Below are 16,427 nucleotides of genomic sequence, written 5' to 3' on the forward strand. Positions count from 1 at the left end.
CCTGAAGATCTCTAGCCTAACTCTAGCATGCTGTTCTATCAAAGCTCAATAAATCAATTGCCATGTATGATATTTTGGGGTTACTTACTGGCTCCGACTGATCGTACCTCCGCGTCCTACTTTACTTATTTTGAAAACCATTTTAATTTCTCTTTTTGAAAACTCTCCTCGATTTGAGACTGGAGTCACACAAGTGTCCCTCCAATTCACTCAAACCAAGGCTCTGATACCAACTTGTAACGTCCGAAAAATACAACCAATTTAAAATTTTCAATACAACCCGATTTTTTATTAAAATATGTACAAAAGGTTTTCAATACGATTCATCTAAGTATTCCCAGAATCACGTTGTTACAAAATCATGAGGAACGGTACGATCGCGCCTTCGCCTTGCCACAGTCTCCTGAAGAACCTGAAAAACATTAAACCACAACTGTAAGCCCGAAAGCTTAGTGAGATACCCCCAAAATACCAACCACGTATACGCCCTTCCAGGCCGTGACCTTCCGGTCCAAAACATATAAAGCATTCATAACAAAACAGATCATAGAACAATCATGCATGTCGAGTCTACCGTGACTGGTCCGCCGTATCGGGCCTTCAGTCCATCGGATCCGTCCTCCGGGTCTAGTCATGTCCTTCGAGTCTACAGTGGGGTTGGTCCGCCCGCATCGGGCCTTCAACCCACCTGGTCCACTCTCTGAGTCTACAGTGTGACTGGTCCGCCCGCATCGGGCCTACAGTCGGCCTGGTCCACTCTCCGAGCCTCGGCACGTCTGGTCCGCCCACGTGGGGCCTACAGCCTATCCGGACCGCTCACTGGGCCTTCGGAACAACCGGTCCGCCCTGGGTATCTTGGCCTACAGCACAAAGCAGGACCCGCCTCAACCCATCTCTAGTCCAAACAACCATGTGCACAAAACATACATTCATATAACAGTCATAATCAACAAACCGAGTAAACAGATCACATAGCATATCATTACTCTAACCGGGCTACCGACCTACCCGTTCACTAGCATAGCATTACTCTGCATATCGAGAACTGACCTTTACAAGGCCCCCTAGCATGTATCATCCTAACTACCAGGATGCAGACACAACCAACAACAACATGATAAACGTAACTGAATCTCAATACAATAAAGGGCCGGCCTTGGTGCCTTAGACCCTGTTGATATAGTGAGGATAACTCACCTCGAAACTGACGGCTGAAAAGGTAAGATCCTGCTGCTCCGAACTCTGACACAACTCCTCCACTGAACACCAAACAATAACCCAATAAATATCCATAATTACCAAAATACCCCTGGAAGACAACTGGTCAACCCTGGACAAGCCAAAGTCAACCCCTGACTGACCCTACTCGTCGAGTCAACCGATGACTCGCCGAGTCCTTATGCTCAGACTTTCCTCAATTAGCGACCCAACTCGCCGTGTCACCCCAAGACTCGTCGAGTACAACAACTCTGAGTCCACTCGCACCCCAACTCACCGAGTCGTCCCTCGACTCACCGATTCATCGACTCAACCAGAAATATTGGGACTTCCTCGACAAGACTCACCGAGTCCAACCGGACTCGTCGAGTCCAAGGCCATCTTCAACCTACTCGCCGAGTTGTTCTTCCAACTCGTCGAGTTCAAGGCCATCTTCAAGCAACTCGCCGAGTCCACCCATGTGACTCGCCGAGTTCCACCGGTCTGAATCCATACAGAAGCATCTCAGGCCATGCAATTGATCCATAACATAGATCCAGCCTCCTACAATCCATCCATCACGTAAAGTGGCAAACTTTACGTGAATCAAACGAGATCTAGGCCATTTTCACCTTAAAACCAAGGTTTGGGACATGATAGCTTCACTCATAGCACAAAGGTTGGGACTTTAATGCACTCAATGACTTCTCCACTCCAGATCTGAGGTAGCAACCTCAGATCCATCCTCCAACACCAAAATGTCTCACAACCAAGCATCCCACACAACCCCAAATGATGAAACTAGGAATGCACAGCTTAAGGACGAAGATATTGTTGGGTTATGAGCATTCTAACACTCCTAAGTGTACATGCAACCCTAAATACCTTGGATCTATGTTTTCTCTATTATACATGCAAATATGAACATCCAAGGTATTATCCTAATCTAGCATACAAAATAATGGATATAACAAGATAGAATACATACCTCTTTGATAGTGCTTGTCTTCATGAAGCTTGAGTGCTTAGTGCCCCAAGTGTGACACCTCAAATGGTTCACACAACACCATAAGCACTTGGAATAACTTAGAGAGAAATTAGAACACTTCATGAAATCGTCTAGCCCTTCATACATACACATAGTGTTAGTCGATTTCTTGAGCCATGGGTTTCTTTTATATAGTGGCTATTAGGGTTACACCATGTAACTCATGACTTTACCCATTCCTTATGCTCCATGGATTTTAACCTCCATGGAGTATCCATGGGTCACCCCATGGACTTAGTCCAACATAAGGAATCTTGGATCACAAGCCCACATATATAAGAATGAATGATTTACACAATCAACCCATATATTTAATTAGTCTTTTGATCACTTAATTAATTCTAGATTAATTCTTGATCAATACTAATTAAATAATCTCATTATTCTTATTATTAATATACTAGAACTTATAATATATTAATAACCGTAAGTGTCTTATTTCTCTCATTATAGTCTATCCAAGTGCATGATGCCATGCAACCCAAATGGACCATGCCGGGTCGGGTCAAGTCTTACCAATTATAGTTATGGACTTAGACATTAATCCAACAGTCTCCCACTTGGATAAGTCTAAAACTATTATTGTGTATGACTTCAGGAACCAACTAGCAATCGTAGCTCTCAAAAGCTTCTTTCGAACTCTGACCTTGTAGATGAACTCTGATCTGGTCAATGACTTGTCCATTAGATAAGGGATCATATATTCCTCCATTCTAGATATCATATGGACTGAGACATGGATTATAATCATTCTCTCTGTCCATTAGTTGTTTCCCAATTTCCGATTTATGACGACTGACTAATTGAACAAATCAAATCAGTCCTGGCCCGGCCGAGCACTTCCATTTGTCATCATCAAATCATCGAGGGGCCCACAGATATCGCTTTTATCCTGAAGGTAAAAGGAATGGATAAACTTCGACTCATATGGCTTGTTCTACTACTTGTTGAATCATACACAAAGACACGTTTTATAACATCGAGTTACCAATGCGTTTCGTGCAATCAATGTACTATCAACTCATAGTAACAACTCATATCTCTAGGTTTGAAGAATATAAGATATTATCGTCTCATGATCACTCGTGATAAAATCCATGAAGTGATTCCAATGAGCGCGGGTTGAATCCAATACTCAGAACTTATGAGCACTCATGAGTGTTGTAGCCCTTTGTCTAACAACTTAGACCTCTACAAGCCAACCCATGACAGTCTTAATTCATATCTACTTCCAACATATGACCGACTGTGGATGGTTTGAATAACTTAGTCATTCCGGAAGAATAACCTAGTTTATTCGGGAAGTCAAAACATGCAAAGTGAAACACAATAATAATTGAATCCAATATGGTCTCAGAACTTATGAATATAAATAAAACTCCTTTTATTTATCACCATATGATTACACATTATTCATTGTATATTGTTTCAGCTATCAACATTATTCTTGAATTTAAAACAATAGTTGTCCCATGCTCCAAGCATGTACACTATGTTTTCTAAACAATAGTCATGCCATACACCAAGTATGCATACTATGTTTGTCTATGATCTTTACTTTGTGAACTAGATCAATTGAACATAATCTTCAATGATTCTCTTTTCACACTCCCAAATCCTTACTGCAAATGCAAGAATTCCAAATTCATGTCATTTACTGAAATCTGTTAGATTCTAAACTTATATGCATCGATCCTCTTGTAATGATTATGCACAAAGTCAAAAAGACTTAACAACAATCATTAAAGAGCATTCCAAAGGAGATCAACTCCTTGGAACCATCCTTCTTGCATTAAGTTTCCTTAATCTTACACAGATTGAAAATTCTAACTTTGAAACATTTCCAGATTCCATTTCGACTATCACTTCTGAACAAGAGTTGCCTCCTTACAGATTATGTCAAAATGGTCCTTCCAGAATTATCACTATACTTCCAACTGTCCTTGAGTAACCAATCTTTGGTAAACCTTAGATTGTCCTCGACAATTGTTTAATCCTTTTAGTCATATCCAGTTCTAAACCTTTTCCATTCTTAATGCCCCAGGCATTTGGAAATTTTTAGAAAGGATGAATATAGCACATGTAATCGATCCTATATCCGAAGCATATGGGACACGATTCATGATGTCTCACATAAAGACTAAACCAGTCTTTTGCTATAACATTTCCATTTCAATTTGCCAAGTTCTCATAATTCAGATTATGAAAAGGGATGCCGTAATCATAATCGAATTTAAGAACGCAAATAATGGACCCATATACAGAATTTCCTTATGTTGAGCCATTCCAACATGAAATTCATATATATCCTTGACTAAATGATTAAAACCTCATGATCTAAGCTTATAGATTTGAGATGAAGTATAATTTCCTCTCCCTTAATTATAGCAAAACAACTCTTTCCCAGTTGAAACTTTTGTTTTCTATAATTAACATTGCTAGCTTGCAATACTTATCGTAATTATCATGCTCCCACTAACATGATGATTATTAGCATAACACTTATGCTCCCACTAGCTTTGACATATACTCAGAAAGCTCGACTTCTAGAAATCAATACTTTATTGACTTTCTTACCAAAGTTCAGATTTCTGATACTAGATTGTTTTGATAAGACTTTATCAAAAAACATACACCTTCCCTTAGATAGCTCATGGGTGTGTCAAAACAATTTTAAGAACTATGAAAAGGGATGCCGTAATCATAGTCTTGATCGTTTTGACCTTTGCCATTTCTCACAAGTCCAAGTTAGTGTGCCGGTAAACCACACACGCTCCACTAACGACTTTGAGAATGCAAATATCACAATTGCTATCTAACTAAAATCTACTTAGTCAAAGTGTTTCCTCACCATCATTTTCATGAATCGGAGAGAAACCTTATGACACTTAGATTTAATGGTGTATGTGTTCTTATCCATGTGAATTGTCAAAACCATAGTCACAAGACAAGGATAATGACAAATCCAAACTCATATGGACTGAACTCAATCTTAATTTCTTTGCCACCTGGTAGCTCAAGGGCCTACCATTGCTTCCAAGTTGTTGTGCAACACATTGAGAACTCTAAGAACTCATATGCAAAGCCAACTTTAACTTGAATGGGCACAGAATATGTCAACACGATAGGTTATAAACCTCAAGTCGTGTGCTAGTGAAGAACTTCAGGTTTCATTCTTGATTAGTTCTTGAGAATTTCAAGACCTTTAAGACTCCCACTGTCCTCTTGACCTATAAGACTTCCTTGTCAAACATCCAAGAGATAGTGTGGATTCTAATCAAGACAAACACTTCACACAATTGGCCGAAGTTGGTCTTTGTTTTATCCAAAACATCACAACTTACCAATTTCAAATGTACAAGAGTAGAAAACTTTTACTCTTACATTTGTCAAGTGTTTTAAACCTTATTTAAGACATGTCACTCAAATTACACTCTTGGAGTATGACTCTAAGACTTGTACTGGAACGAAGTATGACTCATCTTCTTGACTTAACCATTTCAACAATTTCAAGATCCCTTCTTCTTAGTCATAAGAATGCACTAAGACTTCCTTAGAGAACTAATTTTGATATGGTTTCTTAATCATTAAGATGATCACAAAGCTGATACTAAAGTACTCTCCCATCTTTTCAGATTTGAGAAACTTTTATCCTTTTGCCTAACTTGATTCTCCTTATTCGCTCTGCCTTACATTGGAACATTTTCCAATGTCTCAGAGTTACACTTAAGCTTGTAAGTATAATCATATTTACTAAGCTTTAGTAAACTATGACGAATAGCCTTATATCCTTTGTGGTGGACTTAATCAGTGCACATGACTATGTACTCGATCCCTTAGTCCATTACTTGACTCACACATCCATGTGAATAAGTAATTAGTCTTAATTTTTCCAATACTTGAAAGTTCTCATTCATCATGCTATAGAACTTGCATGATTCCAAGTCCCGGTCCAATTGAGACTTTGGATGATGAGAATCTTTCCTTATTTGGTAAATTTAGACATTACCACAAATGAAAGAATCAATTTCATACTTCCACTCTTGCTATTAATGGAATCATATAAGCAACAATTTTTTTTCTCAAATGCCATTGTAAGGATATTTAAAATAAATAAAATCAAAATTTTTCTTTTATTTTAAAACTATGCGGAAAAACTTATCCTTACAATCCATATGAAAACTTGTTGTTATCTATTCCTAAGCAAGATCTCATAACTCCTAAGAATTAGCTCAAGAATCCGATCTTCAAACTATGCGATAGAAATCCATCTATGCGATCAGATTCAGCATATTCTTTCTTTAAGTTCCTTTACTTTTCTTTGATTCTTAAAACATTACCATGTGACCCAGTCACATCATGTATCGGGAATCTCAGAATAGAAACTTAACAGAGTTAGATAGTGGACTTTACCTGAAGTAGAGTCAAACTTATTGACTTTAACATCCTTAGGTAAATTAGGCAGTTTCGCAACTAATGACCCTTACTTTGGCAATATAAACATATGGACCCTTTGATAATGGTACACGATACTATCACAGACTTAGACTTTTCTCTTTACCATTTGGTCAACCGAGTTGACTATGGCCGATCCCTTTCCATTGGGAAGAGAATGCTTTTCTGGATTTCCTGTGTCACTATTGTCAATGTCCATCAAGTTTTGAGGAAGTTGATCTTAACAAATAGATAAGATCATTAAGGGTCTTGTCATAGTCTGTTTCATAGGTGTTCGAAAAGAACTCACTATGTGACTTAGAAAGTAGTTGAGCCACTAACTTTCTCAAGACTTTGACACCCAACTCTCCCGGCTTGTCAATATGTGACTACATCTCCAAGATGTGATTACACCTAGACCTTGCCTTGCCATTAGGACTTGAGTGATCTTAAACTTTTCAAGAACTTGTGGGTTAGGGAGAATAATTTAAGGAGGAGAAAGAAGTATGATATCCATGGGACATCATCTTCATTAGGAAAGCTTGTTTCAAGAGATTTGGGAAGATCATAAATGTCTAAAACAGACATGTTTTGGGAGATATTCAAGATAGTTGATCTTTAAAGTCCTTAATATGACACCCAATATGAAATATTAAGGCTAGGACCCAACAGATTATTTTATAACTTAGAAGAGGTATGCCGTAATCCAAGCTATAAAACAATTTGAAGGTAGGTGAATGACGATTCACCAATTTCCACCAAGATAAACGAAATGTATTATTAGGTTTTAATTGGTTTTGAAACTCCTAGATCTTTTGAGATTCATTGAACTGTTCAATGGCATGTTTCAATCTCGAGTGTGCCCTTCAGGTTTTGTGACTGGGATGCCGAGGATCACAAAACAAGGTGTGAAGTAACCATGCAAATTACTGGGTACCCTTAAGTGTTTATCCCTCAATCGATGTGCCGGTTAACCACACACGCTCCATCGATACTATGATAAACATTAAGTTACCCTTTGCCTACCTTGTTAAATACGAGTTAGTGTGCCGGTTAACCACACGCGCTCCACTAACCGATTCAAACAAAGTGCAAAGTGTAATTTCGTGGATTAGCACCTTATTCACATTTTTCTAAGTAACTAAGATTGGGTATTATTAAAAGTTTAGTTACTTAGTATTTATCATTAATACTTTTAATGAAGGGAGAATTATAGTCACGTCAAACCCGTTCGGCTAACGACCCTCCACCAGTCAAGCGAGCGGTGGGTGAGAGTGAACACCCATTAAGTTGCCATTTTATAGGCAACAACCTTATACCCACCTTATAGACCGGCTTCGTGAATGAGGCGTACTAGCGGTAAGACCGACTTTACTCTTATACATATAAATATTATTAACTTATAATATTATAAAGTATAAGGGTTGAATTTTAACTTTTAAAATTCTAAGGGCTAACTTGGAATTAAAGTATTCATAAGAGAAAGCTTTACAAATTCCAAAACTTGAGGGCAAGTTTTGAAACTATTCAAAACTAATTAATTCCATAACTTATGTATTTAAAGTAGTTTTAATCCAAAAACTCTTCAAGTTCCATAACTTGTGGACAAATTATGGAAGACTTTAAACTAATAAAGAATTAATCTTTTCTTTATTTTATAACTTATGGAATTAATTAAGGTTACATATTATATTTATTTATTTATTAATGAAGTGACTCTTGAACCTCCATAACTTAAGGACAAGACTCTTCATCTTTTTTGTAACCTTTGCCAACTTTATGAGTTTTATGAGTCTTTAATGTGACTCTTCATGTAACTTAAGGATAAGTTACACAAACACATTTTTATACTCAACTCTTAGATTAATTTAGATTGAAAACAACTTTTTCACTCAACTTTTCTATTAATCTAAGCAACTCATAAGAACAAGATAATTCAAATCAAACTTTTTCATGTAATTAGTCTAACCTTTAAACTAATACAAAACATGAATCTATTGACAATTATCTTTGAAAATGGATTAGCATGAACATTACCACATTAAAAAACAAGTTTATAAGTTCAAAACAACTTAGGGTAATGTTCCTAGTCCATTTCTAGCCAAAAACCTCGAGGATATGCTGTCTGGGGTCCAACTCGTCGAGTGCATGAACTCAACTCGGCGAGTTGGATGCATTTTGCCTTGGACTCGTCGAGTCCCTTCATGGACTCGGCGAGTCAGCTGGGCTGACAGCATCAAAACTCGATTTTTCAGCTTCTATTGCAGGTATAACAAGAAAACAAGCCTAGGCTCTGATACCACTGTTGGGTTATGAGCATTCTAACACTCCTAAGTGTACATGCAACCCTAAATACCTTGGATCTATGTTTTCTCTATTATACATGCAAATATGAACATCCAAGGTATTATCCTAATCTAGCATACAAAATAATGGATATAACAAGATAGAATACATACCTCTTTGATAGTGCTTGTCTTCATGAAGCTTGAGTGCTTAGTGCCCCAAGTGTGACACTTCAAATGGTTCACACAACACCATAAGCACTTGGAATAACTTAGAGAGAAATTAGAACACTTCATGAAATCGTCTAGCCCTTCATACATACACATAGTGTTAGTCGATTTCTTGAGCCATGGGTTTCTTTTATATAGTGGCTATTAGGGTTACACCATGTAACTCATGACTTTACCCATTCCTTATGCTCCATGGATTTTAACCTCCATGGAGTATCCATGGGTCACCCCATGGACTTAGTCCAACATAAGGAATCTTGGATCACAAGCCCACATATATAAGAATGAATGATTTACACAATCAACCCATATATTTAATTAGTCTTCTTTTGATCACTTAATTAATTCTAGATTAATTCTTGATCAATACTAATTAAATAATCTCATTATTCTTATTATTAATATACTAGAACTTATAATATATTAATAACCGTAAGTGTCTTATTTCTCTCATTATAGTCTATCCAAGTGCATGATGCCATGCAACCCAAATGGACCATGCCGGGTCGGGTCAAGTCTTACCAATTATAGTTATGGACTTAGACATTAATCCAACAGATATTACCTCCAGAAGATGCCTCAATAACAGCTAAACACGAATCTAAGCAAAGCCCTTTGATCCAAACCACTTCTCCTTCAAGATTTCTCCAAGCAACACCTCTCCAAGCTCCAATTTGCTCCACCAATGCTCCTCTCCACGAGATTAGGGTTTCTGGAACTCAAGGGGGAAATAAGAGAGGCTGTGGAGGGGTATAATGTTCTTTATATAGGGCTCAACCCCGGAAACTAGGGTTTTCTCCATACAGCACCTACTCGCCGAGTCCATACTTGGGACTCGCCGAGTAGGCCACTCGGCACGCGACCATGACCGCGACCTTTCTCGCCGAGTCTATCCATGGACTCGCCGAGTCATCCTCTAAAACTTACACTTTTAGCCCTTCAACTCTACCCTTGCGAATCCGGGATGTTACATAAGCATGACACAAGTTTATATAAGCACCAAAAGGTATTAATTTTCAGTCCCATTAGCGATGTGGGATGATTTGAGCTTATGAGAAAAGAGAGGCATTGTGTTTGCATCCTTACGTGAGATTGTATTAAGTGTATGTTTGGAAAAACAAATCAGTTGTGCATGTACCATGTTTCGAACACGTGGAGCTAAGGATCAAAGACGAAGTGTGTTAACCACATGAACCAGGCATTGATTGTGTTAGGATTTCACAAATTACATATATATTATGTATATGAAATATATATTTTTATAAGCATTTTATATAATCGGTTCGGGTTTGATTTGTTTCGGTTTTACCATATAAAGAAACCGACCCAAGCCGAAGTTTTCGGTTTTTGAAAATCTCAACCCAACCCGTTGGTTTATGCTTCAGTTTTGGTTTTTCGGTTTTGGTTTCGTCGGTTTTTGGGTTTCCGAGTTCGGTTTTGCTCACCCCTAAAATTCACACGGTGAATCCAAACACAATACGAACAAATGTAAGATCATTTAGCCTAGGATGTTCTAATATAGTCCTCCTCCTTCTCATGTGGGTCATTTCAAAAAAAACTCCAATTATGTTTTTAACCTGTAAAAATATTTAATTTGGCTTATATGATTTGTGGATTTGAAACTAAAATTCTTTGTAGGTTTAATCCTTAACAAGTTTTTGGTAATTGTAGGTTTCCTGTAGATTGTTTTAGATTTAATCGTGGGCTTATTGTAGATTTTTTTGGCTTAATCCTGGGCATTTTAGATTTTTTAGGTTATGTTTTTTATGTTATACTATATTAGGATTTTGTAATTTGTAATGATTGTGAATCTACGGTTCAATTATTTTTATGATAAAATCCACCAGATCTACCTTACATTTTAAAATTTTATTTTTAATAGTCATACGAACAAAATTTGATATAAATAGTTATCTAAAATTATTTATTGATAAATGCAAGACGTAATTTATCACCAATTTTAATAAACAAACATACAAACTTTAGAAGATATACACTCAAAACTTGGCACATAAGTTTATATAAAACTAAAACCACCATATTAATATCTGGTCAATATGTCCGAGTGGTTAAGGAGACAGACTCGAAATCTGTTGGGCTTTGCCTGCGCAGGTTCGAATCCTGCTGTTGACGGATATTTTTATTTTTTATGGTTTTCACTTTTTGCCCAATTTTTCGATAAGAGAAAAGAAAAATGCGACTATTTCCGTCGATACCTAGTTATAATTGAATTAAATAGTTTTTATTTTATTATTATTATTATTTTATCACTTTGTGCAATCATTTACATAAGAAAATTATGGCTTATACTTTATACTTTATACCATATATAAAACCAGTTAACTTCTCTCTCTCTCTCTCTATATATATATATATATATATATATATATATATATATATATATATATATATATATATATATATATATATATATATATATATATAAAGTAACAACGAATGTTAACTTAATTATATGAAGTTTTTTATTTTTTTAACAAATATAAAGTAACAGCGAATTTTACCTTAAACCCTTTTAGTTATAGTTATTTCTATTATCTGTTATTATTATTATTATTTATTTTAGGATTAAAGAGATAATGAATTTTTGCAATTTTACATTTATAGTCCCTAAAAGTTTTCTTTATATGTATTCTACGATCAAACTGTTTTTTTTAGTACTATTATGACCGACTATTGTATGTTTTGTCGATTTTAAATGTCATTTTTTGTCAAACATGAGTTCTTCGCCAAGCATAAAATTTCCGATCATCCTTTCTGGCAAACCATTACATATATGAAAATCATGAAATCGATTTACATTTTCACATCTTGTTCTAGACAACAAGTATGAGATCCAACCTCCATGAATCTATGTTAATGTGTTTTTGTTGACATCTGAAAAATCTTTTTGATAATTTATTTCTAGACTGACTAAAATTGTGCAAATAATAAGTGGATAGTAAAATCCACATTATTCAATTATATCATTTGTGTTTAAAGACATTGTAAAATAATATTAGAAATTCTCTCAAGTCTTCTATTTTTTATGTTTTTTTTTTATCAAAAAGAAAACCAAATCACAAATGGATGGCTAGAAAAAATTGGGTTATCTCCTGAAATGCTTTCCAGTCTTTAATTATGTTCCCACTTCTTGATACAAAAGAAAACAAGATCACAAATGGGTCATAAGAGTACCAATGAGGTTACTTCTACACATCAAAGAATAACTAATAAGTAAAAGAAGGTGGTGGTGGGAGAGAACCACCATCGTTGGAAGAAAGAACGATCGACAACTTAATATTTGAAAAAATAGGATGGTGGAGACAAAGACATAGATAAACCATCATGCATCAAGAGAGTTCAAACAACTCTTTATAATTGTTAACAACAATAGCAAAGACAATGAATCTTTAAATCCGATGTACAATGAGGTTATAAGAGTACGAATGAGATTACTTCTGCACACATCAAAACATAACTAACAAGTAAAAGAAGGTGGTGGTGGGAGAGAACCACCATCGTTGGAAGAAAGAACGATCGACAACTTAATATTTGAAAAAATAGGATGGTGGAGACAAAGACTAGATAAACCATCATGAATCGAGAGAGCTCAAACAACTCTTTCTAACTGTTAACAACAATAGCAAAGACAATGAATCTTTAACTCTGACGTACAAGCAAAGGTGAAGAGAACGGGCGAGAAAGAAGACGAGAGAAGGAAATGGGCCCCGTTGCTTTAGATTCCTTTTTAATATGAAAACATAACCTGGAAGATACGTTATTTTTTATAAATATTTTTTTATAACTACGATCACTTTGTAGAAGCTCAAAAGATTGTTGGTAAACTTCGTAATGGTTCCATTAAGATGTTACTTCGAAATCCGTAACCAATAAGAGTTTTTGGTAAACATATCTTTTACATCTAACTGATTAAGAGGGCTTTGAACCATTCTTTAAGCCATTACTCTCTGAATCGTTGTTGTTGTTGTTGTTGTTGTTGTTTAATCCTAGTTGTCATTAATCATGCATAATCTAAAAGATATCACACCCCTTTTTTCTTTTGGAGCACTGCTTGACAACATGCAACACCAACACCATCTCCTTCTTCTTTATAGCCGCCGAAGTCACATGTTCCTTCCCTACAACCACCAATTCCATTGACATGTGCGCATCTCTATTTATAATTAACTATGTCTCTCAGTAACTTTATAATCTTTTTTATCTGTGTCTCGTGGGTAATTTGTGTTCCATCTTCCTCTATTACTCTCTTTTATACAACTTTCCATTTAAACATATTTAATGTGTACAATCCTACAAAGTTCAATGGATTTACACATAAACATCTTACTTTAAATATTTATCAGTTTTAATCTTTTTAAATACAAAACTAATTTTCTTCGTAATTTTAATTTGTAAACGCAAACTTTGCATAATAGAAATAATCTTGCTGATCAAAGAAAAAGTACAAACGATTTGCAAACCATATATTTTGTTAATAATAGAATTTCATAAATTAAAATAAATTTCTTAAATCTCATTTTCCAAAATGAACATTTATTTAAGGTCATCCACATCAATGCAGTGTAATTAATCTTTCAATTGTAACACATCAGCTTTGCAATGATTACGCCCTTTTGGAGTTTTCTTTTTAGCCTTCACTTCATTTACTTCAAGTTTGCGTTTTATCCCTTTATTTTCCATTTTTTTCATTTCTGTGTTCTATGGGAACCATCTTTTCATCCACATCTGAACTCGTTTCCTTAGAAGTAACCTCGTCCTCATCACTTGATAAATCTTCACTTTCCTCACTCACCCAAGAAGTTGGATTCTTATAAGCAATTATTTCAAACACCAATGGAACGGATGCTCTTGGTTTGGTATGTTTGACTTTTTGAATTGTCTTTAGTTCTTCTTCCATAGGCTTCTCTAATTCTTCAAGTTCATATTCTTTATCAATATTAAAAACTTCACCTTGAACATCACTTCCTTGGAAACCATCATCTATTTCAAAAGTAGCTTCATCAACTCTCACTCGCAAAGTAAGATTGGATTCGTGAATATCAACCTAGGCACTAGTAGTATAAATCAGAGGGCGGCCCAAGATGATTGAGCATCATGATCTTCTTTCATGTCCATAACCACAAAGTCAATTGGAAAAACAAACTTCCCAATTTTTACTAAATGTCTTCCATAATACCCCTAGGATGTGTCACTGAACGGTTTGCCATGTGAATGGTCATTCTTGTAGCCTTCAACTTCAGAATATCGAGCTTTTGATAAAATGAAAAAGGCATTAAATTTATGCTAGCCCCAAAATCAGCTAAAGCAAAAGTCTTCAATTTATTCCCGAATTCACACGGAATAGTGAGGCGTCCAGGATCATCCATCTTCTTAGGTAACTCCCCCAATACAACCTTTGAACTTTTCTCACTAAGAACCACCTTGGAATTTTTATTCAAATGCTGGCAAGTATCTATCAAGTCTTGTAAGAAATTTGCATATTTGGGAATTTTAGACAATGATTCAATAAAAGGAGTATTTATTGGAATACCCTTTACTTGCTTCATAAATTCCAAATGCTCCTGTTCCAGTGGATGACTATTAACTCGATACAGAAACAATAAAGGAGAACGGTAAGCTGAAAACTTTTGCTAACATTTTATTTTTAGACCCAACCCACGCCGTGAGCTTAGAAGGCTCATGTCGCGAGTTTGGTGTTTCAGCAGAATTTTTCTCGTTGATTTTTGACTTTTTCTACTTTGGTTCGGATGGGTGTGGCTCCACTTCTAGTGCTTCTAAGAACTTAGAAATAGCCTCTTCTTCAGTTTCGATCATCATGATTTGCGAACGTCTTTTTTTCTTGGGTATTTTTGGAGATAACTTATCTTGTACGAGAGTAGTTAGTTGACCTAGCTGGACTTCAATATTATGGATTGATACTTGGTGATTTCTTAGCAAAGTTTGCTATTCCTTCATAATATTCTGACGGTCCCTTATCACTGCTTCCATTTCATCATGCATTTTTTCAAAATCCTCCATAAAATGAATTAACACATTCTCTAAGTCAACCTTGTTTTCGGCTGGTGGTTGTTCCTTTTGGTAGAAGCCTCGACCTGTCTGCCTATATTTTTCTTCTTTTTGCTTCTTGTACTCTTCATATGGCAACCACTTGTTCTTTGGTTTTCTCCAATCTTCATCATATTTATCCCCACTAGAATAGAAAACTTGAGCCTTTTTATTTCCATATTCATCGAAGTGGCATTCTTTCGTCAAGTGTGGACTACTGCACCTTTCACATCCAACTCTAATATCATGAATTGATTGGTCCATCTTTGTCATCCTTTTGTCCATGGTGTCAAGCATAGCTAGTACAACAATCATGTGTTCAGAATTTCCGCCCCCAACTCCTTTAGCTCCTTCATTTCTTGGATTGTGGTACTCACGAGAATGCTTCGCGAATTCTTCAACCAACTCCTTGACTTCGCCCACATTTTTCTTAGTTAGTGGTCCTTAAGAATCAATGAGTTTCCTATCATAACATTCACACCATCATAAAATATTGAGACTTCTTGTTGTATATTAAGGTCATTTTGAGCAAAATTTCTTAGCAACCCTTTATAACGCTCTCATGCCTCATAAAGTGATTCAACCAGATTTTGCTCAAAGTTGGTTATTGCCTTTTTGATTTTAGCTATTTTTGATGGTGGATATAATTGTTCCAAAATTTTCTCTAGCTTTTGTTCCCATGTAGTAATTTTACCATGTGGAAATACCTTCAACCAGTCTCTTGCAGCTCCTTTAAAAGTAACGGGAAGCATTCTTAACAACACGGTCTCTCTTAGAACATTCGGGACATTAAAATAGTCTGAAATGTCATTGACTTCATCCAAATGCTTGTAAGAATCCTCATGATCATTTCCATAAAACGATACATCCTTAAGTGCAGCAACAATGTGTCCCTTCAATTCGAATGTTGCAATGGCGGGAATTGTAGGTTGTACTAGACCGGGACTAGCATCATCTCTCATCCGCTTCTTGTACACCCCCATGGACATATCAGCAAACGATGCCATCTTATTTTCTGGCCCATCTTCGGGTTCACTCTTTTCTAGTTCGAATTCGAGCTCGGTATCGTATTCAGATTCTTGTGGATTAGGTATTTGACCTAAGCTTTCAACCGTGCTCTTGTTCTTCGAAGATGAACTTGACTCTCCCATGTTTTTTCTGTTTTC

At 36.1% G+C, this 16,427-nt stretch overlaps 2 non-coding genes across 2 annotated transcripts; both read left to right on the plus strand.

Annotated features, from left to right (window-relative positions):
• The first annotated feature begins 11,246 nt into the window (after positions 1 to 11,246).
• Positions 11,247 to 11,328, plus strand: TRNAS-CGA (transfer RNA serine (anticodon CGA)). The gene has a single exon. It is a non-coding gene; the product is annotated as a tRNA-Ser (tRNA).
• Positions 11,329 to 15,777: 4,449 nt separating this feature from the next.
• LOC144999156 (small nucleolar RNA R71) lies at positions 15,778 to 15,884 on the plus strand. Its single transcript, XR_013660678.1, has one exon. It is a non-coding gene; the product is annotated as a small nucleolar RNA R71 (small nucleolar RNA).
• The last annotated feature ends 543 nt before the right edge of the window (positions 15,885 to 16,427 follow it).

Source organism: Lactuca saligna, chromosome 5 (assembly GCF_052625555.1).
Source record: "Lactuca saligna cultivar CGN05327 chromosome 5, ASM5262555v1, whole genome shotgun sequence".
Taxonomy (NCBI): Eukaryota; Viridiplantae; Streptophyta; class Magnoliopsida; order Asterales; family Asteraceae; genus Lactuca; species Lactuca saligna.